Source organism: Chiloscyllium plagiosum, unplaced genomic scaffold, assembly GCF_037043375.1.
Source record: "Chiloscyllium plagiosum isolate Xiang-an unplaced genomic scaffold, Cpla_swu_hap1 HiC_scaffold_14, whole genome shotgun sequence".
NCBI lineage: Eukaryota > Metazoa > Chordata > Chondrichthyes > Orectolobiformes > Hemiscylliidae > Chiloscyllium > Chiloscyllium plagiosum.
The window spans coordinates 27,728,163-27,755,230 of NW_028270152.1; the positions used below are offsets into that span (position 1 = coordinate 27,728,163).

Below are 27,068 nucleotides of genomic sequence, written 5' to 3' on the forward strand. Positions count from 1 at the left end.
GAGCTGATTAATATGATTTACCAGAACACTGGCCCTAGAATGGTTCAAATGAAGACTACCTCAAAGGTACAGTCCCTCCTTCATCTAGTACTGGAGCCACTATCCAGAAATCAAAACCCATTTCCCCCCACTAATCTTTGAGCTACATATTTATTCTTATTTTTCCTATTTCGCTTTGCACATATTATTACCTTTTGAGGTTATTATTTTTAATTTAGCCTGTAGCTGCACAGACCACTACGCAGAACTTCTTATGCATGTCAATGATACCTACACAGATCATTATAACTGAATCCTCCCTCTGCCACTGCAAGTACCTCTCTAGCACAGAGCAGCAGTCCTGAACCCTGGCACTGAGCAACCAACACTGGTCTATGAAATCTTGCTCTCATCTGCAGAGAACTGTGACCACCCCTGGGGTAAACTGTCCTCTAATACTATTATATTCCTAATTACTTGAATATTGTCCTGTACTATGGTGTCGTAGTAAACTTGCTCATCTACCCTGACACCCTGCTTTGATCCAAATGGGCTGAAAGAACTTTAAATCTGTTGGCCAAATACCAAATCTGAGGCTGTTCCACTCTACCTTCTGTATCATTAACCTACCTTAGCAGCCGTAACACCCTTCTGTCACTCGCAATGGACGTTTTGAATGAGCCTATCCTAATAGGTATGATAATCTCCAGAAAGAAAACAGGTAACCTTTCCCCTTCCTGATGAATATCTGCAGTTCAACTTCCAGCTCAATGGCTCTTAGCCAAAAGTTCCTCAAGCTTCAAATCTGTATTGACGACATTTTGCCTTTGATCACACTAGTGTCTATGTGACTCCACGCTCTGCAGCAGCAACAAATCATTGCATTGCCATCTGTGTAGCGTTTCTTTCATTAATTACTGTACTGATTAAATTTTAAGTAATGTCTCCAGTTCAGACTGTGCTTATATTCTTACCATTTCAATAATTTGACTTAATCCCATTGAATTTCTTGGTTAAGGTAATTAATAAATATTCACCAGCCAATTGCTTCCCTGTGATATCTTGCCTCGATTTTTCTTTTGAATCCTGTTTTGGACTGCCTTCTGGATGTAGCAATAGCTACAGTGGCACCTAGCCTTGTTTCTCATCTGACTGATTCTTGAACAAGTCCTGCTCTCTCTTTATGCTTTCAGCCTTGCTCTTAACTAATGGGGTTAATGGTCGTAGAAAAATTGACACACATGCTAACTCTTCCTGAAATTCAGTCTCAAAGTGTGGTAATGGAAAAGCACAGCAGGTCAGGCAGCATCCGAGGGGCAGGAGAGTCTATGTTTTGGGCATAAACTGTTCATCAGGAATGAAGGGATTATGCCTGAAACGTGAACTCTGCTCCTCAGATGCTGCCTGAACTGCTGTGATTTTTCAGGGCCACACTTTTTGACTCTGACCCCCAGCATTTGCAGTCCTCACTTTCTCCTAGTTACTGAAATTCAGTATTTATTGTAATTCAGCATGTTATTTGATTATGATTATTTATAAGTGAGTGAATACAAAAATGATGCTCTCTTAGGGTAGAATTCTATTGTATTCAAGTAGCAACTTCAGAATTTGAGATGCTACATACTTCTACCAAGCTTCTACCTCAGATTTAGGCAAGTTTATATATGATAAACAAGGATCAATTAGATTAGATAATGGCAAATTGCAAAATCAATCGGAAGATTAAAACAGGACCAGTGCACAGAGACTAACAATTGTTGGCAAAATGGTTTCTAAGTTACCTTGAATGTGTCCTAACATTGCAATAATCTACTTAAATTTTAACTAAGGGTAATCAGTCTAGAGAGCAAAACAAAAGTCACAAAGTACAGATATCAAATAACATTGAGATGACAAACAAATCACCACAAAATAATTAAAACAAATCAAAAAGCAAGATTTGGGATTGTGGGACAGAGGAAGGAAAAAATCCTGAGATGACGTATTATTTTCCAGATTACCACAAATCCCAAGTACTTTGCCTGATCTTGTGTTGAATTCCTCAGGCATGAATCTAATGGGCTTCAAGTCCTTTTGATACTTGTACTGCAATTAATGTTGACATGCTTATTGACCTCTTATTGATAAGTCTTTTAAAAACGACAAAAGCAACTGCTGGATCAACAACTACTGAAACAATTTGCATTTCTCCAGCACCTCTGTCACAATAAAATAATCAAAACTGCTCCAGAAAAGAGTTATCAAACAGAAAGAGCTATTGCCTCAAATAAGGACAGGTGAGCAAGAACTTGGTTAAAACTCGATTTGGAGGAGGATCTTAAAAGAGGAAGTAGGGAGGCTGAGAACAGGAATTCCAAAGTTTCCAGCCTTGGCACTAAACATTCAGTTGATAATGGCAGAGTGCTGAAAATCAGGCATGCACAAAAACTAGTTTAATTTATATAAACTTTTGTGAAGCAAAAAAAAACTCAGAGCTGCTTAAAAATGATATAGCCATTTTCACAGCCACCTGACACCTCACAAGCTTTTTGAAGTGTGGTGCAGGAATTCAGAAATCTCATTAGTGTGATTGGATACTACATTGATCAGACATCCAAACTTCTTCCATTGACACACATCATTGTATGAAAAAGCCACACTGTTTACGAGGTTTAATCCAGCAAAATCTACTGAAAGAACTCACACATTAAGAAAGGCTACTTGTGCCAGTGTTAAACATTTCAAAAGGATTTGCCATTTTAGCTCACCTCCCTCTAATCTTCGCAGTTTTCTGTAAAGGTCATGTTTCAATATCGAATCATCTCCAAAAATTGCTTTGTTACTGTACTCTGATTAAAATGGCCTGCGAAAGGATTGAAAAATATATTCTTTCCTACAGTTTTTAAAATTTGTATCTCCAAAGTTGTGCCCTGGCAGATTTAATTTTTCATTGGGATTGGCTGGATTGTAGATGGCTTTTGTCTGAGTCATTTTGTCTTTCGGGTAGGTGGAAGGATGCTGCTTCACAGAAACATTGCTTCTCACATTAGTTCTTCTTGCATGTCAGGAGAATTCTGCTGCTTTACAGCAACCTCTTGGTTCGCCTGAGAATTGGCAAACCCCAGGCAGTGAATGCAGATAGCCCTGGACATTATTCAAGGACAGAATTCAAACCCAAGACGCTCCAGAGGAATGAAGGTAATACAAAGCTACGGGGGCCTGGCAGATGTTTGTATTTATTGTACATTTTCAGAGGAAAGACAACATGTTTCTATAAATACATGTGTGAGTAAACTGGACTTTACTAAGTGTGAAGAATTACTTGTTGCATAATTAGGACACTTGAAAAAGAGATTACTTACAAGGGTTTTAAAAAATGCATTTTCCAAAGTGTTCGCTAAGTTTTGGCAAAGCTTCTAAAATAGTGAGGGATCTCAAAAGGGGAAATCATATTTGGGGCGGCACGGTGGCACAGTGGTTAGCACTGCTGCCTCACAGCGCCAGAGACCCGGGTTCAATTCCCGCCTCAGGCGACTGACTGTGTGGAGTTTGCACGTTCTCCCCGTGTCTGCGTGGGTTTCCTCCGGGTGCTCCGGTTTCCTCCCACAGTCCAAAGATGTGCAGGTCAGGTGAATTGGCCATGCTAAATTGTCCATAGTATTAGGTAAGGGGTAAATGTAGGGGTATGGGTGGGTTACGCTTCGGCGGGGCGGTGTGGACTTGTTGGGCCGAAGGGCCTGTTTCCATACTGTAAGTAATCTAATCTAATCTAATCTAATCATATGTTTCAATAAGCTATAGTAAGTATTTTTAAGCATATACTAAATTACCCTTATCAGTAGCTGTTTCACTATTATGCTGGAAAATTTATTCTCTAAATATTTGTTGCTATATTGCCTGGAGTGTATATGGCTTCTTCTGTATTAAGTGTACTATATGACTCAGCTTTTAATCTAATTTTTATCATAATAATTGAAAATGACACAGGGTCACCTATGGGCACATTGAACTTCAGGTACAATGTGTTCTTTTTCAAATGAAGGACATACAATCAAAGGGTGACTTCCGATATAAATTCAGTGGCATTCTGGAGAGAGATACACTGGAATGTCACGCCTGTTGAAGTATCAAAGAAACTTCAAAAGAAGAAAACTCACTACTAACTGAACTTGTAATCTCCTGAGGGAAACTCAGACTGTGAACATGGTAAAGAAAGAGCAGTCTGAACAGAGACATATTTGCAGTTTTTCCCTTCAAGAGTATATAAGGACATGGGTTAAAAACAAGTCAGGTCTGTGTGTTAGTGGCCCGATATCATTGGATGTGGATGAGCCTGCTATCAGAGTCACGGCTCTGAGGAAAGCCATTTAAACACACCTGCACTGCAGCAAAAGCAAAGGGGAAAGATTGTCTCTTACTCTGAGTACTGCAAGTCAGACACTGCTGAGAGGAATCATGACAAAAGAGTTTTAATTAATCTACAAAGCCAATCTTAAAATCAATTGTTCAACAACCAATGTCAATCCTACAGTAACATCCATAGCAAGTATCTACTCATTACAGTCTCAAGACCTTTTACAGTTATTTTATCTTATACCCTTTTAGGCTCACTCTTATTTCTAACGTCTGCGTGGTGGGTTTTTTTCCTGCATTTAGTAATTAATAAACTAATTTTTGTCATTAATTCGAGAAGGTCTGATCAAATTGGCTCCTTTTCAAAGATAAATTTGTTTTAATCTGGGAGAAAGATATCAACAAGAGAAAGGATCCTTTAAATAACTCCCTGTTGTGACGAACCAAGAGAGCAAGTGAACCACTAAGGGTCCCTCCTCCCTCGGGAACTTAAGGGTTTGCAGTATCCCATCTGGAAACGCAATAAAAAGGGGAACCTCACCCAAGGTTTGTATTAAAAGGATTATATCTTGCTTTTAGGAACATCATGCCGTTAACCCTGTTTGATCTGAGATGGTTATTAGCACCAAATGAATGTTTAGTTAGTTCAGCTTTTCCCTTCTGAACAATGGAAAATGATAGTGGTTCAAATAAAAATGATTTGAAAGTGGCACAACAACATTAGTTTCCTACTAGACCCAGAAATGTCATTTTCTCAAAGTTGCTGAAATAACTCCCTTTAACTAACTCCCTGTTGTGACCAAACAAGGAAGCAAGTGAACCACTAAGGGGGTGCCAATTTGTCCCTCCTCCCTCAGGAACTTAAGGGTTTGAGATATCCCATCTGGAAACGCAACAAAAAGAGGAGTTGTGAAATGATCTTGCAGACTCTTGTTAAGGGATATGGCTTCAGCAGTACTAAATATAAAATCAGAGAGGCATTCGGAGAAGTTCAAGAATAAACACCAAATGCCCAAAAAACAAATTGTGAATTGACATTCATCTATCCACAGATTTACTGCTATGAGATGTACAGTTCAAAGTTATAAAACAAAAGTTTTTGTTCCACTGGTGGGTGATCTAAAATCCAGGAAAATCCAAAATCTGATATGATCTCTCTCCTAGGGTGTGGGAGTTTGAACATCCGATCTGTATTGAAAATTATGTTAACCAACATTCAGTTCACTCTGCTTAAGCATATTGTATCCTTAACAGCACTGAAGATAATACTGAAAAAGGTTAAAGGCTAAGTTTCCTCTGCACACTCCCCTTATCTCCTGGATACCCTTTTCACTGCAGACCAGGAATCCAACAGCTGAATGAATTCCAATTCCAGATCCTGAGTCTTAACAGGGTCACTCTTGAAAGGCTAGTTTTAAATTAAGTTCACTTAATTCACCAGGAGATGAGTTTAGTGCCCACTTGGAGACGTCAAGCATATTGGAATGCAGGAGGTGCCTGACAGATGCAAATGGTAAAGGAAGTTGGCAGCCATTTTGGGTGCTGCAGACACCTTGCTGAGAGCAGGGAGCCCCTTACAGGGCTAGCAACATGCACAGCTTTTTCCCAGGGTGTCACAGTAGTTCAGTGGTTAGCACTGCTGTCTCACAGGTACCCGGGTTCAATTCTAACTTTGGGTAACTGTCTGTGTGGAGTTTGCACATTTTCTCCATATCTGTGTGGGTTCCTATTACATGCTCCCGTGGATTGTTAGGTGAATTGGCCAAGCTAAGTTGCCCTGTAGTGTCCAGGAATGTGCAGGTTAGCTGGCTGGGATAGGTGACTAAGTATTTTTCGTCCTCTGAAAGAGGAGGAGCGAGAAGAATATTTACCTTCTAAATTCCCAATAACCTCCCTTTTGTTGCTGTCCTTCTCGAGTCCTGGTAAACTGGTCATTATTATAGTTATAGTTACTCTCACCAGATTACTTAACCCAATTGTCCATCCACCCACAATTCACTGGTTAAAGCTGAAGTGGCAGCAGTCATTTGAAAATGCAGTACGGACACGGAACTGTAACAGATTTTTGCTTTCTGACACAGAAAGATTTCAGCTCCTGGCCATGCTATTGGAATGTGTAATAATACAACTAATTCCCACAAATACAGGAAAAAATTTTGTTGAGTCTCAAATAATCTCTCTTAGCAATGATAATTGAAGGATCAATAGTGGCTAGGAGACAACACCTCCACTCCTTTCCAAAACAGTGTGATGGGGTCTTTTATGTTCACCTGAGAAGGCAGACAGAGTCTTGGTTAATAATTCATCCAGATGGCACCCCCAGAAATTCGTGCTCCCTCAGAACTGCACAGGAGTTGTACGACTGAAATGTTTTAAAAAGGTGGAACTTGTCAAAATACAAGTCAATTAAAATCAATTTTTGAAAAGCATATCCTTTGTAAACAGTCTAATTATAGAACAAAGAGAACAAAGAAAATTTACAGCCCAGGAACAGGCCCTTCGGCCCTCCAAACCTGAGCCGATCCAAATGTACTGTCTAAACCTGTCGGTCAATTCCTAAGTATCTGTATCCCTCTACTCCCCACCTACTCATGCATTTATCCAAATGCATCTTAAATGAATCTACTGTGCCTGCCTCTACCACCTCTGCTGGCAACGCGTTCCAAACACCCACCTCTGTGGGAAGTACTTGCCGCGTGTATCCCCCTTAAACTTTCCACCTCCCACCTTGAAAGCATGACCTCTCGTTATTGAATCATTCACCCTGGGAAAAAGCTTGTCTCTATCCACCGTGTCTATACCCTTCATGATTTTGTAAACCTCAATCAAGTCCCCCCTCAATTTCCTTTTTTCTAGTGAAAATAAACCTAAACTACTCAACCTTTCTTCATAGCTAGCACCTTCCATACCAGGCAACATCCTCGTAAACCTTCTCTGCACCCTCTCCAAAGCGTCCACATCCTTTTGGTAATGTGGCGCCCAGAACTATACACAGTATTCTAAGTGCGGCCGAACCAATGTCTTGTACAATTTTAACATGACTTGCCAGCTCTTATACTTAATACCCCATCCAATGAAGGCAAGCATACTATATGCCTTCTTGACCACTCTATCCAACTGTGCAACAACCTTCAGGGTACAATGGACCTGCACTCCCAGATCTCTTTACCCATCAACTTTTCCCGAGTCTCTACCATTCATTGTATAATTCGCTCTAGAATTAGACTTACCTAAATGCATCACCTCACATTTGTCTGGATTGAAAGCCATCTGCCACTTTTCCGCCCAACTCTCCAGTCTATCTATATCCTCCTGTATTCTTTGACAGTCCCTTATGCTTTCTGCTACTCCACCAATCTTTGTGTCATCTGCAAACTTGCTGATCATACCAACAGTGCCCTCTTCTAGATCATTTATGTATATTACAAACAACAGTGGCCCCAACACTGACCCCTGTGGAACACCACTGGTCACCTTTCTCCATTTCGAGAAACTCCCTTCAACTAATACTCTCTACCTCCTGTTGCTCAACCAGTTCTTTATCCACCTAGCTAGAACACCCTGCACATCATGTGACTTCACTTTCTCCATTAGTCTACAATGGGGAACCTTCTCAAATGCCTTACTAAAGTCCACGTATATGACATCAACAGGCCTTCCTTCATCTAACAACTTGGTCACTTCCTCGAAGAACTCTATTAAGTTGGTAAGGCACGATCTCCCCCGCATAAACCCATGTTGCCCATCACCGATAAGCTCACTCCTTTCCAAATATAAATAGATCCTATCTCTCAGTACCCTCTCCAGCAACTTCCCCATCACTGACGTCAGGCTCACTGGTCTGTAGTTACCCGGAATATCCCTACTACCCTTCTTGTACAGGGGGACAACATGAGCAACCTTCCAGTCCTCCGGCACCTCACCTGTGTTTAAGGATGACACAAAGATATCTGTCAGGGCCCCAGGTATTTCCTCTCTCGCCTCCCTCAGCAACCTGGGATAGATCCCATCCAGTCCTGGGGATTTGTCCACCTTAATAACCTCTAGCATACCCAACACATCTTCCCTACTTATGCCAATGTGATCCAGACTAATCAAACTTCTATCTCTAATCTGAAGATTCATCATGTTCCTCTCCTCAGTGAACACTGATGCAAAGTAATCATTCAGAATCTTACCCATTCTCTCAGGTTCAGCACACAACCCTCCTTCCTTATCTTTTAGTGGACCAGTCCTTTTTCTAGTTACCTGCTTGCTTCTGATATAAGAATAAAATGCTTTGGGATTTTCCTTAATTCTGTTTGCTAAAGCTATTTCATGACCCCTTTTAGACCGCTTGATTCCTCGTTTAAGACTTGTCCTACTCTTTCAGTATTCCTCCAGGGCCCGTTCTGTTCTCAACTGCGTAGACCTTATGTACGCTTCCCTTTTCCTCTTGGCTAGTCGTACGATTTCTCCTGTCATCCACGGTTCACGAATCTTGCCCTTCCTATCCTTTGCCTTCAACAGGACATGCCTATCCTGCACTGCCGTTAGTTTAGTATTCTTCCCTTAGGACCACTCTCATCTTTATCTATGAGTATTTTAAAACTTACAGATTTGTGGTCACTGTTCGCAAAGAAATCCCCCACCGCAACTTCTACCACTTGTCCTGGCCTGTTCCCTAATACCAGGTCCAATATGGCTCCTTCCCTTGACGAACTATTGACATACTGCTCTAGAAAACTCTCTAGTTTTTTAAGTCTAACAAAGAATATTAACTAACAACTATTTACAACTCCTTTCTCTTAAACATACCTTTTACCTCACCCTCTCCAATACTAGTCGAATAAAAAATTACAATTAGGATTTACAAAAAAATAATCACATTTCAAAAGCAGTCAGCTTTGCCGAGTTTCCTCTGTAGCTTCTCTCTCCAGGTCGGCCTCTATGTTCTGCTGTGCAAACTTCTTCCACAGACAAGTGCCTCTCAGAGAGCTCTTAAACTAGCAGCCTTTATCTGTTGGCCATTTAGATTTAGATTACCTACAGTGTAGAAACAGGCCCTTCGGCCCAACAAGTCCACACCGACCTCCCGAAGAACAGCCCACCCAGACCCATTCCCCTACACCTAACACTAGGGGCAATTTAGCATGGCCAATTCACCTAACCTGCACATTTTTGGACTGTGGGAGGAAACCGGAGCACCCGGAGGAAACCCACGCAGACACGGGGAGAATGTGCAAACTCCACACAGATAGTTGCCTGAGGCAGGAATTGAACCCGGGTCTCTGGCACTGTAAGGCAGCAGTGCTAACCACTGTGCCACCATGCCACCCAGTTCTCTCTGCTGCTGTAGCTAACTGTTCAAAATGTCTGATATTTATACCCCAAAACATCAGATCATTTCATTGGTTTTAATATTATCAAAATACTAAATTCAAACTTGATTGGAGTTGGTATCTTGGAGCATAATTTAAACTGACTGGCTGAATTTGAATTTGTGTTTGTGTCACAGCAACTCAGCTATCTCGACCAAGTATTACATTGTTACCTTGTTCAGGACTCTCTGTGCTTCTCTAAGTCCTTGTTAGCTTTCCAACTCTCTTAAAGGTACAGAACACCCACAAATTCATAACACTTTGCCCTCTAGTTCTGGACTCCTCACCCCAGGGAAAAGACCTTGTCTATTAATCCTATCCATGCTCCTCATGATTTTATGAACCTCTGTGAGGTCACCCCTCAGCCCCAGATGCTTCAGGGAAAACAACCCCAGCCTTTTCAACTTCTCCCTACAACTCAAATCCTCCAAACCTGGCAACATCCTTGTTAATCTTTTCTGAACCCTTTAAATTGTCACAGCATCCTTCCAATAGAAAGGAGACCAGAATTGCATGCAATATTCCAGAAGTGGCCAAACCAATGTCTTGTGCAGCTACAACATGACCTCCTAATTACTATACTCTATGCACTGACCAATTAAGGCAAGCATACCAAACGCCTTCTTCATTATCCTATCTACTTGTGACTCTACTTTCAAGGAACTATGAACCTGCACTCCAAGGTCTCTTTGTTCAGCAACACTCCCTAGGACCTTACCATTAAGTGTATACGTCCTGGTGTGATTTGCTTTTCCAAAATGTAGCATCTCACATTTATCTAAATTAAACTCCATTTGCTACTCCTCAGCCCATTGGCCCATCTGATCAAGATCCCTTTGTACTCTGAGGTAACCTTCCTCACTGTCTAATACATCTCCAATTTTGGTGTTATCTGCAAACTTACTGACTATACCTCCTATGTCACATCCAAATCATTTATATAAATGACGAATAACAGTGGACCCAGTACAAATCCTTGTGGTATTCCACTGGTCACAGGCCTCCAGTCTGAAAAGCAACCCTCCACCACCACCCTCTGTCTTCTATCTTCGAGCCAGTTCTGTATCCAAATGGCTGTGTGGGGAGTTAGGTCACAGATCAGCCATAATTTCATTAAATGATGGAACAGGCTGAATGACCTACTCATAGAGGCTTAGAGATGTACAACATGGAAACAGACCCTTTGTTCCAACTGGTCCATGCTGGCCAGGTACCCTAAATTAATCTAGTCCCATTTGTCAGCACTTGGCCCATATCCCTCTAAACCCCTCCTATTCATGTACTCACCTGATTCCTTTTAAACATTGTAACTGCCCCAGCCTCTACCACCTCCTCTGGCAGCTCGTTCCATACACGCACCACTCTCTGCGTTTAACGGTCTCTTTTAAATCTCCTCCCCCCCCCCCCCCCCCTGCCATCTTAAACCCTTAGTATATGTTCCTATATTGAGGCCATGTAAGATTTATTCTTCAACACAATTTATAAACAGCCTGCAACATCCATTGTATAAGGCCACTAGGCGAAGGAGGGGAAGTAGGCCATACAGCATATCAGTAAGATTCAATGAGATCATGGCTGATCTGATAATCCCTAGCTCCATTTTGCTGCCCTTTTCCCTATAACTCATCATTCACTTACATTCTAAAAATCTAGCTCAGCCTTGAACATAATTAAAAACCCAGCCTCAACAACCCTCTGCTGTAAAGATTTACACAGATTGACTAAACCTTAAGAGAAGAAATTCCTTCTCATCTCTGTTTTGAATAGACAAGCCCTTACTCTGAGATTATTCCCTCTGGTCATGAACTCTCTCACAAGTGGAAACAACTGTTCTGTATTGAACCTGTCAAGTCCTCTAAGAATCTTGTACGTTTCAAATAAGGTCTTCTAAATTCCAATCAACTAGTTCTGGTTGGGATTAGTCCATAAAGCATAAACCAGGATCAAATTTGCCTTTGATCAACAGCCTGTGTCACTCATTAGCACGCTGCAGATCAGCATGGGATCTCTTACCAATTCTGAGCAAACGCGAGGATTAATCCTTATATTTAAAACAACTGAATGTAGTGTGCTAAATTCCTCAGCTTTCCCTTCTGTTATCTGTGACAGTGTTACAGGAAAGCAAGTAACACATTGTAGCAAATTTGAATTTGAGTCAGATCTGTGGAAGTCTTTATAACTTGCATTCAAGCAGTATCAACTTCACAAAAAAGGAATGGAACCTTTAACTGACTTTCAATCTGTTGCTTGCAGGCCTAAATACTTCAAAGAAATCAAAGGCAAGTCACATAACTAACTGAACTTGATCATAAATCCCAATATATTATAAATAAGAGTCGTCAGGGGATGTAGTTGATCCTTATATGGTCCCTTTAAGGGATAGTTTCCATTTACAGCCCAAAAAATTTCAAATGTAAATGAATCAGAAGTCAGCTTATGTAATTGTTGCTTTTATATTCCAAACTCTTTTTTCATAAATGCCAAGATATTTCAAACAAGTGTCGTCAAAATAGATAGCAATAATACACCACAAATCAGCCTTTGGTTTTGCAGTAACCCTTTCACTGGTTCATTCTCTTTACCCTCAATAATTTCACTGTAAAGAAATAAAATCTGCAAAACACCAAAGTGCTGTGGCATATACCCAGGTGCTTCTTGGACAATACAAGCACCAGCAGTCCACCAAGCTAACCACCAGTTACTAGTCGGGTTAAAGTCAGGTCAGCTCATTCAAAGACATGTTCTGCACTCCAGGCATCCCATGCATAATGGAGATTACTCGAGGTTGATGGTTCCTTCAGCTGTTTCATTCAGGAATTTAGGCTTATCGATCCTGATTTTTGGGATTTCAGCGACTCATGTTCAGTCTGAGACAACTATGGAGGACTCCATATTCTGCCTTTGCACAGTGCTGACTGACTGAGCTATAGCACACCTCAAAGGGCATTATTAATCCAGAGCACTGTGCAGAAGGAGTCCTCTGAAGGCAAGTTCCCAAGCTGAAGCATAGATCCCATGATGAATACTTGGACAGGAAATCTGCTGATTTTAGCTCCAAATTACATCAATCTATATTATCCAGATTCATCAAGTTAAAGAAATAGGGAGTGCAATATTTCAATAAATTCACTGATTTTCAGTAGTCTCCTTGCACTCCAAACTCTCACCCCCTCCTCTCTCTCCTTTTTTACAACAATGTTCCTTAAACACAATTCTTTGGCGTGGCTTAATGTTCAACGACATTATTGTGCGTTGTAAGATTTTAAGTCATTATGTATATGCAAACTTTTTTTATGTTTCAACAACAGAGTGCAGGAACTGCTAGAGATGATGAAGATTCCTGATAAAGTTACATTTCTACCACTTAACTGCACTACTCTTCTGACTGGCAAGCAGTCACTATGAAGGGTTAGCTATCCGTTGTATTCCAATGTGTTAGTGGTGGCAGGACTGAGCTGATGCAAAGTGATAGCAGTCCACCTCCATCCCCATACACCGCAACTATCTTCCTCACTTTCCATTCCTATTAGGGAGCTACATAGAATGATCAACTAATTTGGAAGCAATAGACACACACCATGCAGTCTTACCAAGACATAATGCAGAGTTAAAATATACATCTCACCCACAGTAAAATTTGTTCTCGGTTTGAAAAACTCTCATCAACTCAGAGAGTCATAAAAAGATACAACTCAGAAGCAGACTCTTCGGTCCAACTTGTCCATACTGACAGATATCCTGAGTTATATAGTCCCATTTGCTAGCATTTCGCCAATATTCCTCTGAACCCTTCCTGTTCATATACTTACTCACGTGCCTTTTAAATGTTGTAATTGTACCAGTCTCCACCATTTTCTCTAGCAGCTCATTCCATACGTGTACCACCCTTTGCGTGAAAATGTTGCCCCTTTTGTCCCTTTTAAAATTTTCCCCTTACACCCTAAAGCTATGCCCCCTAGTTTTGGACTCCCCCCATCCTGGGGAAAAGACTGTGGCGATTTATCTTATCCATGTCTCTCATGATTTTATAAACCTCTATAAGATCACCCCTCAACCTCTATAAGATCACCTCTCAACCTCCAGGAAAAACAGCCCCAGCCTGTTCAGCCTCTCCCTTTGCTCTCTTTTCAACCCTGGCAACATCCTTGTAAATCTTTTCTGAGCTCTTTTAAGTTTCACAACATTCTTCTGATAGGAAGGACACCAGAATTGCACACAGTATTCCAAAAGTGGCTTAACCAATGTCCTGTACAGCCTCAACATGACGTCCCAACTCCTATACTCAATGCTCTGACCAATAAAGAAAGCATACCAAACACCTTCCTCACTATCCTATCTACCTGCGACTGCACTTTCAGGAAACTATGCACTCCAAGTTCTCTTTGTTCAGCATCACTCCCCAGGACTTTACCATTAATTGCCCTGATTTGCTTTTCCAACACAGCACCTCACATTTATCTAAATTAAACTCCATCTAATACTCCTTAGCCCATCTGATCAAGATCCCGTAGTACTCTGAGATAATCTTCTTCATTGTCCACTACACCTTCAATTTTGGTGTCATCTGCAAACTTACTCACATACCTCCTATGTTGACATCAAAACCATTTGTATAAATGACGAAGAGCAGTGGACCCACCACTGCTCACAGAGCTTCAGTCTGAAAAACAACCCTCCACCAGCACCCTTTATCATCTACTTTTGAGCCATTTCTGTATCCATTAGTTACATCTCCCTCCATTCCTTGTGATTGAACATTGTGAATCAGATTACCTTGAAGAACCTTGTCGAACACCTTACTGAATTCCATATAGATGATGTCCACCACTCTGCCCTTATTAACCCTCTTTATTACTTCTTCAAAAAGCTCAATCAAATTCCTGAGACATGATTTCCCACCCACAAAGCCACATTGACTATCCTTAATCAGTCCTTGACTTTTTAACTACATGTAAATCCTGTCCCTCAGGATTTCCTCCAACAACTTGCCCACCACTGAGGTCAGGCTCACCACTCTATAGTTTCCTGGCTTTTCTTAACCACTTTTCTTAAATAGTAGCACAATGTGAGACTTCTGGAACATTGTCCATGGCTATCGATGATCCAAATATCTCAACAAGGAGCCCAGCAATCACTTCTCTTGCTTCCCATCAAATTTTAGGGCACACCTGATCAGGTCCCAATAATTTTTCCATCTTTATGCTTTGTGATGACAGTTTTGCTACAATTGAAAATTTAGCCATTCAAAAATACTTCTCTAAATAGTGTGGAATATACTTTTATTGATTTTATCTGATAATATGCTAAACTCAGCCTGTTACAAGACTTTATGAGAGATAATCCATTTTGGTTAACAGAGCTGTATTTATTTTTGTGGTGTGACATGCATGTCTGATAAAAGTTGGGTCTGTTTACTGAAATGGAATGCGATTTGCTTGGTATGTTGTGATCATCTTGTAGCAAGAGGTGGAAATTTGAACTATTGGGTTGGGACCAGACAGAAAGATCAGCTTTCACATCGTGGTACATAACTCTATCGGACTTTGTGTGGGTGTTTCACATCTTCACTTTCAAATCTTTCCTTCATTTAGACCTGCTAATTGATTCATGCTCTCCTGTTGACATATTTATTTACAGGCAGGAAAGTATTCCCCACATTCTAAATCTGTTTGCATTTCCCTTGAAACTGCCCGTGACTGTTTTTAGATTGATACGGGGGATTACCATCACCGAGTCTCCCGATTTTCTTTCTACCAAAAGACTAGGCGGATATGTACATAATTTTGTGCACACAAGAGACTCCCTGTCTCTACAAAAGAAGTGCATTGTCTATTATTAAACTACTGTAACACTCTGAGGCTTGATGACTGCGAAGGGAGATCAGTATTCATCATTGTATATTGTATTTGTCAACACAATGAACACTGAGACTTGAATTCCACATGGATTCACTTAGTGCTGCAAGAGTCAAAATCAACAAGTTCCTGCTTGTCCCCTGTTTCCATAATGTCAGGAATTAGACAAGTTAATGCATCGGTATAGTTGTATGTTTTGCTGACATGGTTTTGAAAGCAGTCTGCACTGATCCAACACAGTTGTTTGCATGATTGTGCAAATTAATCCCACAATAGTGATGCCTGGAGCAAAATGCTGGAGGAATCTGGATTAGGACACACAGGTGTTAACTTGCCTTGTCTGAGAATGTTGCTTCATCTCACTATGGCGTAATCTGGGCCTTTATATTGCCAGAGTTTTATCATGACTACCACATTCGCAGAAAAACATTGCCTCACGATTTAGACTTGTTTTTACAAGATCTCTGAATTATTTATGATTATGTTATGTTTGTTGCATAGCCCCACATTCTCCTGTCCCATTGAAATCGTAACATTTATGCTGTTTATATGAGGTTGACAGTCATTTGTTTGACATCTGGGATGTGAACTTTGCTTCTATTGTTTATTTGGGCTTTGATGAACCTTTGTTAAATGCTGACATAGGGCGTGCCTGGATCATCTAAAATACGACACTAAATTTAACAACCCTGCATTACTTTTTGCAACATAAATTCATTTACCACATGTAAAGATATATAAAAAAACTGATTCAGAATCACAGGAACTGGGTTGTGCCATGGATTTTCACACTGTTCATTCAACTCAAGGATATGGGGTCAAATAATTCATGTTCCTGGGGTTAAATCTATGATTATGACAGCCTGTTGGCTGTGAAGATTGTACCTGAAGTCAATAAGTCAGCTTTCAGATCCAAGACCAATGCAAACATTGCCCACAATACAGTACAAATGACCATTTCAACATGTCACTATGGTGAGGATATGAAATGCAAAATCACAAGTAAAAATTATGCACTCTGATATATTTGTAGTTAAGTTGTGTTGTTGGAAAAGATAGAGGGAACCTTATTCTGCATCTCGACCAGACCCAGGAGTACTTGACACTGACAATAATTTCAGAAAATGTATCTGTTGTATTCTCACACATTAATATGGGTTGCATATCTAATCTCAAAAAAAAATTGGCCTATACTCAACAGGAAATGCAAAGTTAAAAGTCCCACAACCAGGTTATAGTCCAACAGGGTTAATTGGAAGCATACTAGCTTTCGGAGTGCTAGTGTGCTTCTAATTAATCCTGTTGGACTATAACCTGGTGTTGTGTGACTTTTAACTTTGTACACCCCAGTCCAACACCGGCATCTCCAATCACAACAGGAAATGAATGTCTAGTCAAGAAAATTGCACTTCTACAAACTGAGTACCAAGGACAGCCCAGCACAGGATTGGGGGTCACCCAAATCAGTACCATAATGTGAACGAATGGCGCTCACAAAAAATTATTGCAGTATTCAAGTCAATCTACCTGACAATACAATGCTATACATTGGCTGCTCAATTAGATTAATTGTCATATGCAAAAATAATTAAATGTCATAAGCTGTCATATGCAAAAATAAGAGGGCTTCATATGTCTTAATGCAAAACATAATTAAGATATTTAATAAACTAGAATATCAGTCAAGGACAAATACCGCAAAAAGCCTTATGTTCTCTTTTTATTATATTTGGTTTACATATTTTTATTGTTGGTTTTCTGCAGTTGGGACCACAACATTTTGTGATGCCAATTGGTCAACCTTTCATTCAGATTCCAGCATCTGCAGTAATTTACTTTTATCCATTATTTTAGTCAACCTTCTTACTTGGAGAATACCTAGGAGTAGAGCTAGATAGTTAACCAGCAATTCCTAATGCTATATCAAAATGGACATGGCTGACATTACGAGAGCATTACCTACCCAATCTATGCGTGACAAGGAGATCTATATTGAGGATATCATCCCTACAGTGTTTGAGAGGAAAGGCAGACATATTCATTTAAGTTACTGATAGATAGGGAAGAAAATGTCTTGCTCTGTATACCTTTTTTGAAGCTTGAAAATCAGGAATTCAATCAGAATTTCTGGAAACCTGCCCAAATTGCCCTATTCAATCCTTTGGCAAGACATTATTATCACTGTCTTTCATATTAGGGAGAAAGATAATAATGCTACATGTTCCTGAAAATTAATATTAATTTAATCATTGCTTTTCTATTTGGCAAAACACTTACCTTTCTTATGGTTGTGACAAATTCTGTCTGCAATTACTGTATGTTCCTTTTCTATCTAATCATTAGCATTCCTGATTTACACAATGTTTTGTGAAAGACACAGGTATGAATTCATGTCATTGAATCAAATTGTTGGCTTCTTAACCAAATAAATGCTCAAAACATGCTAACACAACTGTCTAAACAACAGAAAAAGGCAGGTACCAGCACAGCTTTGAACTGTTTTAGTTGTGTGCTATGAGCCAGTGAAAGGGTTAAATTTCCTAATCTGAAATCAGCTCTGTTTCCTCAGAAAGCACGAAACCTCATCTATAAAGCTAATAGGTTCACCCTTGGTATTAATTTTATCTGTTGAATGTAGAAATTTACTTTGTACCTTAATCTTCCAATTTATAAAAATTGAAGAATGTTGGATTATTTCCGTAGCATTTTTTATGATAAAAGAGGAAAAGAATGATGTTTTCAGTATTGTTGTTGTTCATTCATAAAGCAAAGTTAAATGATCTAGGGCACGCAAAGCAAAACCAGTTCTTTTAGTTCTGATTATGACAGGTATTTCCTGTGTGTAACTCATTGAGAAAATGACTTACAGAAAAGGAATCATTGTTCCCTCATAGAGAGATTATGTGGTGGCTTGATCTGGGGATTTCTTGGGAAGTACAGCCAGAACAGTAGAGGATAAGTCTTCAGAGATCACACAAAAGCTTTTTAAGGTCAGACCACAATGCTGGACAATGTTCTAGTGAATACTGCTACAAAAAAGAGATGAACATGAATTGGAGAGAATGCAAATAAGAGCAAGAGGAATGGTCCTGGGAGATGATTAACTATTAGAGAAGATCAGGCTGTATAATTTTGAGAGAAGGTTAAGGATGATTTCCCTGAGGAATGCAAAATATTAAATGATATAAAGTAACCCAGAATGTTATGTCAAAAGCCTGTGATGGTAAAATTAGATTACATAAATTAATTTAGTGAACAGTACATTTATACCAGAATATAGAAAGAGTTTGTTTTCTCCAAGGCTCTTGCAGCCAAGGTTGTCAAAAACAAATGCCAGTAAAAATTCAAAAATATAGTTGCACATTGGTCTTAGACAATTAAATTACTATAATGCTGTGTTTCAATAGGCCAAGTGATGTTTTAATAAGAATATAAGAAATATGAGACTAAACCATTTAGCTCTTTGACCCTGTTCCGTCATTCAATTTGACCATGGTTAACCTGATTGTAATCCCTTAACTCCACTTTGCTGCCAGTTCCCAGAACCTTTCACTCCCTTCAATGAAGAATATCTCTAACTCAGTTGACTATTTTCAACAGACGGGAACACAAATCAAGGAGCCCCAGCCCAGACCCTGTTCCAAACACAGGATCCCCACTAGCCCAGTCCCCCACCTTAGCACAGCTTCATAGCTCCCAGACATAGCAGACCCAGAACTAGCCCCATCCGAAGCACAGTGACCTGGCCTATGTTCTCCAACCTGAGCACAGTGACCCCAACCTGAACTCAGCTCTGTCCCACCCCCAACCCCCAGCCCGCATACAGGAGGCTTTCTGTAGAATCCTGTGCCCTGATTACTGGACCCTGATGTACCTTCCCCATTCTGGGCACTATATTTAATGAACAGATTTTATTGAGTTAGGAAATTTCAAAGAGAAGAAATACCTCCGCATCTCCATCTTAAATGGGAGATCGCCTATCCAGAAACTATTAGTGGGCGGCACGGTGGCACAGTGGTTAGCACTGCTGCCTCACAGCGCCTGAGACCCGGGTTCAATTCCAGCCTCAGGCGACCCACTGTGTGGAGTTTGCACGTTCTCTCCGTGTCTGCGTGGGTTTCCTCCGGGTGCTCCGGTTTCCCCCCACAGTCCAAAGATGTGCAGGTCAGGTGAATTGGCCATGCTAAATTGTCCTAAATGTTAGGTAAGGGGTAAATGTAGGGATATGGGTGGGTGGCGGGTCGGTGTGGACTTGTTGGGCCGAAGGGCCTGTTTCCACACTGTAACGTAATCTAATCTAATCTAAAACTGTGCCATCTAGTTCAAGACTAGAAACCATATTCCTAGCATGTAGCCTGTTTCCTAGCATGGGCGAGTTTTATATCTGCATCAACGAAATGAGCACTGAACTCCAATATACATGTGCCCAACCTTTCCTGGTAAGACAATTTCTTCATTCCCAGGAATCAGCCCAGTGAACCTTTTCTGAACTGACATCAATGGAGGTATATCCTTCTTTAACGCGATGCACCAGATGTAGTCATACTAATGTCCTGTTCAGTTCTGAAGACATTCCTACTTTAATGGCCCATCAGCCTTACAATATGGCCATTCCATTTGATTTTCTAATTCCTTGCTGGTTCACAGTTGGCTCATGACCATACTTTCTGCAATTGACTCCTCCACCACTGAGGCAATGCCAAACCATCTCACTGTGGGAAATGTTATTTCACAACAGGCAAGCCTCAACAAGGTGCCCAGTTAGTGTCTGCAGCTCACCTGCAACATTCCACCAAGGCCTCAACCTGAAAGTGGTACAAACCTCTCAATTGCTGTTTTGAAGGTTGCAGAAAGTAACTTCAGGCATTGCCATTACTGTTTAACTTACTTTAGTGTAACCCATTGATGCCAATGGCCTGGGATTTGTCAACATCAACAACTTAATTTATTACAGCTTTTCCAGTGTTTACATCAAACCATTGAGCAGATTTTGCTCTTTCTACATGATACCCCTCCACTGAAACCTCTCAGGCACGTTTAGGCTGGTCATAGTCTAAGACAGATTCAATGAGGTTGTTGTATGAAATAACTCCACAGAGGCCAGCATCCCCTCACCAAATCACCCTTTATTTACACATGTATTGTACTGGACACTGATCCGACTTCCTCAGAGCCAGCTTCAGATTGAACAGAACCTCTGACATTCCTGTCCATATGTGTCAGCCAGGTCTTCCTGTCTGGACAAGGTTAACAGTCCCAATCAGAAAAATCCTATTCTATGCGGTCCACCTGGCTGACCTTGTTACAATCACTGCATTGTGGTTTATCAAATGGATTTTCATAGACATACAGTACATTGTCTTCATCAACCAGGGCACTGAATATAAAAGTTGGCAAGTTATGTTACAACTGTATAAAACATTAGTTAGGCCACATTTGGAATATTGTATTGTTGCCACACTACCAGAAGGATGTCGATGTTTTGGAGAGGGTGCAGAGAAAGTTTACCAGGACGTTGCCTGGTTTGGAGGGTTTTAGTTATGAGGGGAGGTTGGATAAACTCAGATATTTTTCACTGGAAAGACGGTGGCTGAAAGGTAACCTGATAGAGGTCTACAAAATCATGAGAGGCTTAGTTAGTAAGAAGTTTTTTTCCCAGGATGGAAAGGTCAATACAAGAGGGCAAAGGTTCAAGGTGAGAGGGGGAAAGTTTAGGGGAGAGGTTCATGGAAAATAGTTCACACAGAGGGTGGTGGGTGCCTGGAACGCATTGTCAGTGATGGTGGAAGCGGACACGTTAGCAACATTTATAGCATACCTTGATAGACGCATGAACGGAAGATGAACAGAGGGATAGAAACCGTGAATGGGCAATAAGTAGCTGGTCTAAATAAGAATTCGGAATCGGCGCAGACTTGGTGGACAATAGGGCTTGTTCCTGTGCTATATTGTATTATATTATTGTATTGTATAATGCAACCTGGTGTGACTCAAATACAAGATTCCAATTGAAGTGCATTAAATTTCAACACAGGACAATGCATATACTAACTGGCTGAAAAATGAATCAACCAAGCTGATTTTACACCATATTCAGTTTACTCTTCCTCTTGGGTATTCCGGTAGGATTCATTGCAACTTTTAAAGGGCAAGTGAAGCTATACTTAAAAATGAAAAATGCATACGGCTGTCACTACCCATGTCCTTGCACTGGGTGGCCAAATCAACAGTGTTTAAAATGACTGCTGCAGGTTACCTCAGTTAAGTTTCTGGATTATACTTGTGGAACCAGGAGGAGCTGGAGTGCTCCAAAAGAAAAACTATTGGTCACTGCCAGCCTTGGTTGCCATTACCCCTTTGCCCTTGCATTTGCCTCCACATCAACAGCTTGCAAACTTCTTAAACTGCCTCCTATACCATTGGATTGGCAGGAGGCCAGTGCAAGGCACAGAACTCCACCAGAGAGATTTAAATGAGATTCGAAACTTCCCCAGTCTCCTCAGTCACTTGATGGCAGAATCACTGTGAAGTTTGGTGTTACGCTTCTTACATTACAACAGTGACCACGCATAAAAAAGACGCTGAGTATACTCTGCTGATTGGCTGACCCAGTATGAAAATTGGCCTTGCTGATTGTACGTGACTACTCGGCAAACTGTGATGGAAACACTGCTTCCTTCAGTGCTTCTGTTTGTGCTGATCATCTGAATGAACGAAAATTATCAAGGAGGCATAAACCTCCAATTACTTTGCTATCTTCAAAGCGTTAAATACTAGTGGGAATTCTGATATTTAAAGGTTTTCAATTAACTTCCCATTGACACAAATGACAAATGGAATTTTACATTATGCTGGTGTGATAGTAATGTCACCAGTATTACAAAAGCCTGCTCTAGATATAAGGAGTCACAGGTGACTGTATGAACTGGCAAAGCACCTTTATTCTGTATGATGAAAACCAAAAATTAATTTCAAAAGTATTGCACTGAAACACCTTTGCTCAGCAGGCAGAAACAAAAAGAGACAGCAGAACGTACAGCAATATATCCACATGACGACGGCATCAATTTAGCCCGCTTTAGCATTGTTAAATACTGGAAAAGCGCAGCAGGTCAGGCAGCATCCAAGGAACAGGAAAATCGACGTTTCGGGCATAAGCTCTTCCTCATTCCTGAAGAAGGGCTTATGCCGAAACGTCGATTCTCCTGTCCCTTGGATGCTGCCTGACCTGCTGTGCTTTTCCAGCAATACATTTTCAGCTCTGATCTCTAGCATCTGCAGCCCTCACTTTCTCCATTGTTAAATACTCCAAGGCACTTCACAGGAGCATCATTAAACAACGTTTGACACCGAGTCACATGTGTATAATAGGGAAGATAAGCAAAAGCTTCGTCTAACAGGTAGGGAATGTCTTGAAGAAGAGATTGGGGAAGAGGCTTAGGAACAGAACTTCCCTGGAACCTAAGTAACTGAAGGCCACCAACAGAGGTAAAATCAAAACTTGAAATCAGGGATATGTAATGACAGCAGAATCCATTCAGTATAGGATCAGGCCATTCAGCCCATTGAGTCCAAAGGGAATCCAATCAAATCCACTCCCCTACCCAATCCTTGGAACCCTGCATTTCCCATGTTTAATCCACCTAGCCTGCTAACTCCTGGATGTATGTGGCACAGTGGTTAGCACTGCTGCCTCACAATATCAAGGACCCAGGATTTGATTCCACTATTGGGTGACTGTCTGCATGGCGTTGGTGCATTTTCCCTGTATCTGCGTGGATTTGCCCTGGTTTCCTCCCACAGTCCAAACATGTGCAGGTTAAGTGGATTAGCCAAGCTATATTGTCCCATAGTGTCCAGGTTTGAATTGACTCAAGTTTATGCATGGTGGCAGATGGGCCGAATAATGTGCTCATAGAATCCCTACAGTGTGGAAACAGGCCCTTCAGCCCAACAAATCCACACCAATCCTCTGAAGAGTAACCCACCCAGACCCATTCCCCCACCCTATTTTTCTATGTTTACCCCTGACCAATGCACTTAACCTACACATCCCTGAACACTATGGCCAATTCACCTAACCTGCACATCTTTGGACATTGTGAGAAACCGGAGCATCCAGAGGACATCCACGCAGACATGGGGAGAATGTGCAAACTCCACGCAGACAGTTGCCTAAGGCTGGAATCGAACCAGGGTCCCTGGCGCTGTGAGGCAGCAGCGCTAACCACTGAGCCACGGTACTAGGGTACACTAATAACTCTATGGGAGGTTAACAATGATAGCATTAGAACAGTCATGGTTAGAGATTTTTGAGGGATGGTTGAGGCCTTTGGAAGCAGATAAACTGAGGGCTGAGCAGTTTCGAGTGATATTACAGAGGTGGACACAAGAGGTAGTGCATTGTGAATGGAGCCTGGGGACTAAACAAAGATAATGGCTTCAGTCTTCCAGTATTTAGAGGACATTTCTGCTCACTCAGTGCTGGGTATCAGGCAAGTTGACTGATACATTGAAGATAATTACTGTTGGTGGTGAAGGAGTGTGCTGGTGAGGACTGACGATGGCTGGCAGTGAGGCAGTGTTGGGTTCTGTCAGCCAGTCCTTGTGCCTCTTGATGCTCTCAGCTGGGGCCAGCATGTAAATAAGAAACTAGGGGTAGTCGAAGATAGGTTTCAAAGGATCAAATATTGGAATCATCGAATGTTCTGTAATCTGAGAGGTAAGTATTTTAACTCCAACTCTCCTTTAATTCGTAGTTGCTTTATGTTCAGGCAAGTGGTTGCTTTACTGTAGGCAACATTTAACTGGGAAAACACATTTATAGAAGGGAACCTCTTGATCCTTGTAAAGCGTGTAATGGCATTTCCACTTTATTTGATCACTTGGCAAACATAAAAGGATTGTCAGTTGACAGCATTTCAACAGCTTGTCTAAATACTCTTTTGTATAAAAAGTAAAATTAGTATCCCTTCAGTGAGCAATCGGGCATGTTGCTGCATCACAAATACGATGAAACAGTGTTTCCTAGCTTTGTCTTGTTTTAGAGATTTGGACGCAGTAATGGCAATAGTTATTTTCTAGACAATGAGGATGAAGAGTTTATGATTGATGTGGACCTTCTCATTCTACTGAGATTTAGAATTAATTAAGACGTGCAAACATTACTGTGAAACAATGATGACGATACAATTAATATAAAACAAACACGGGGAAAGCTGGAGAAACTCAATAGGTCTGGCAGCATCTGTGGAGAGAGAAACAGTTAACATTTTGATGCTGGTATAATTCTTCCTTCCAACTTCAGAAGTGATTGCAACAAGGTGGCCCATGGGGGCTGCTGAAGCTACTCATAGAGACACTTGAGGGCATCTCCCAATTAAATGGATGATCAGTTTACTCCTGATTTATTCACTTTTTTAAAAGTATCTGCCAATAAGTTTAACTTTGGTAACTCAGATAGTAGCACTCCTACCTCTGAGTCTGAAGGTTGTGGGTTCAAGGTTTACTCCATGACAGTTGACAATGATCCATGTGTATTCTCATGGGAGACAAACAATTTTTTAATGTCATTTGAAGAAGTCCAAAGGCATTTGCGTAAGTCAGTGTAAATCTCTCAAGAAGCGTCATAAAAATATTTCTGTTTGGCAATTTGATGTGTGCAAGTTTACTGTATTGATTCTGACATTATCAACAGCAGCTGCACTTCAAAATTACTTTCCCTATAGAGAACTTCGGGACATCATGTGATCTTAAGGCTTTATGTAAAAACACAATTGTTCTTTGATTAGAAATGCTTTCATTGAATTTGTCTTAACAAAGCCATTGCACTGGGGAAACTGCATTTGAAATCAGGTACTGTTCTGGTCTTGTGCAATGTGTTGACCTCATAGATTATTACATACTCATAACTGGACAGGTTGTGAACTTTAATGCATGGTCCAAGATGAAAAGACATCTGTTCAGGTGTAACATAGAGTCAAAGAATCATAGAGATAAACAGTACGGAAACAGACCCTTCGGTCCAACTCGTACATGCTGACCAGATATCAGAAATTAATCTAGTCCCATTTGCCAGAACTTGGCCCATATTCCTCTAAACCGTTCCTATTCATATACCTATCTATTAACTGCTGTAATTGTACCAGCCTCCACCACTTCCTTTGGCAGCTCATTCCATACAGGCAGCACCATATGCATGAAACAGTTGTCCCTTAGACCCCTTTTAAATCTTTCCCCTCTCTCTCGAAACCTATGCCTTCTAGTTTTGGACTCCCCCATACCTGGGAAAAAGACCTTGTCTATTTACCTGATTTTATCCATGCCTCTCACAATTTTATAATTCTCTCTAAGGTCACCCCTCAGCCTCTGATGCTACAGGGAAAATATCCCCAGCCTAATCAGCCTCTCTCCTGGTGAGTGTTGCTGAACAAAGAGACCTTGGAGTACAGTTCATAGTTCCTTGAAACTAGAATCGCAGGTAGATAGAATAGTGAAGAAAGTGTTTGGTGTGCTTTCCTTTATTGGACAGAGCACTGAGTATAGGAATTGGGAGGTCATGTTGCAGCTGTACAGGACATTGTTTAGGCCATTTTTGGAATATTGCTTGCAATTCTGGTGTCCTTTCTATTGGAAGGATGTTGTGCAACTTGAAAGGGTTCAGAAAAGATTTACAAGGATATTGCCGGGTTTGGAGGATTTGAGATATAGGGAGAGACTAAATAGGCTGGGGCTGTTTTCCCTGGAGAGGTGGAGGCTGAGGGGTGACCTTATAGAGGTTTATAAAATGATGAAGCGCATGGATAGGATAAATAGAAAAGGTCTTTTCCTTGGGGTGGGCGAGTCCAGAACTAGAGGGCATTGGTTTAGGGTGAAAGGGGAAAGATATAAAAGGGACCTAAGGAACAACTTTTTCACACAGATAGTGGTGTGTGTATGGGGGCTGGTACAATGACAACATTTAAAAGGCATCTGGATGGGTATATGAATAGGATGGGTTTGGAGGAATATTGAAAAAATGCTGGCAAATGGGACTAGATTAACTTAGGATATCTGGTCGGCATGGACGAGTTGGACTGAAAGTTCTGTTTCTGTGCTGTACATCTCTATGGCTCTATGACTCTCCCTATAGCTCAACGCTCCAACCCTAGCAACATCCTTATAACGTTTTTCTGAATTCCATGCAGTATGCCAACAGTGGCCTAACAAATGTCCAACATGACCTCCCAACTCCTATATTCAATGCACTTACCAATAAAGACAAGCATACCAAGCGCCTTCTTCACTATCCTATCTACCAAAAACTCAATTTTCAAGGAGCTCTTACAATATGCTGTTTCTTTAACAACGTTATGCTGTCCTTGGCTTCTTTTTCAGAAAGGTCATAAAAGCAGTGAATCCGAAAAGTCTGGGTTTAACTACTTGAGAATGTTTTTAAGTTTTAAAAATAAGCACTTGTACCATGAAAAGGGAGTGGCCAGTTTGCCCCACTCAGCTCTTCTCTGGTTTGGTTTGGTTTGGTTTTTAGCAGTCGGACTATTCA

The 27,068-nt window shown here is 40.9% G+C and overlaps 1 long non-coding RNA gene across 1 annotated transcript in view; it reads left to right on the forward strand.

Moving 5' to 3' along the window:
* The first annotated feature begins 3,021 nt into the window (after nt 1–3,021).
* The window catches only part of LOC148147938 (uncharacterized), a 224,857-nt gene continuing 200,810 nt past the window's right edge, over nt 3,022–27,068 (forward strand). Inside the window, exon 1 of the long non-coding RNA XR_015759376.1 lies at nt 3,022–3,156. This is a non-coding gene — a long non-coding RNA (uncharacterized LOC148147938). The remainder of the gene's footprint in view (nt 3,157–27,068) is intronic.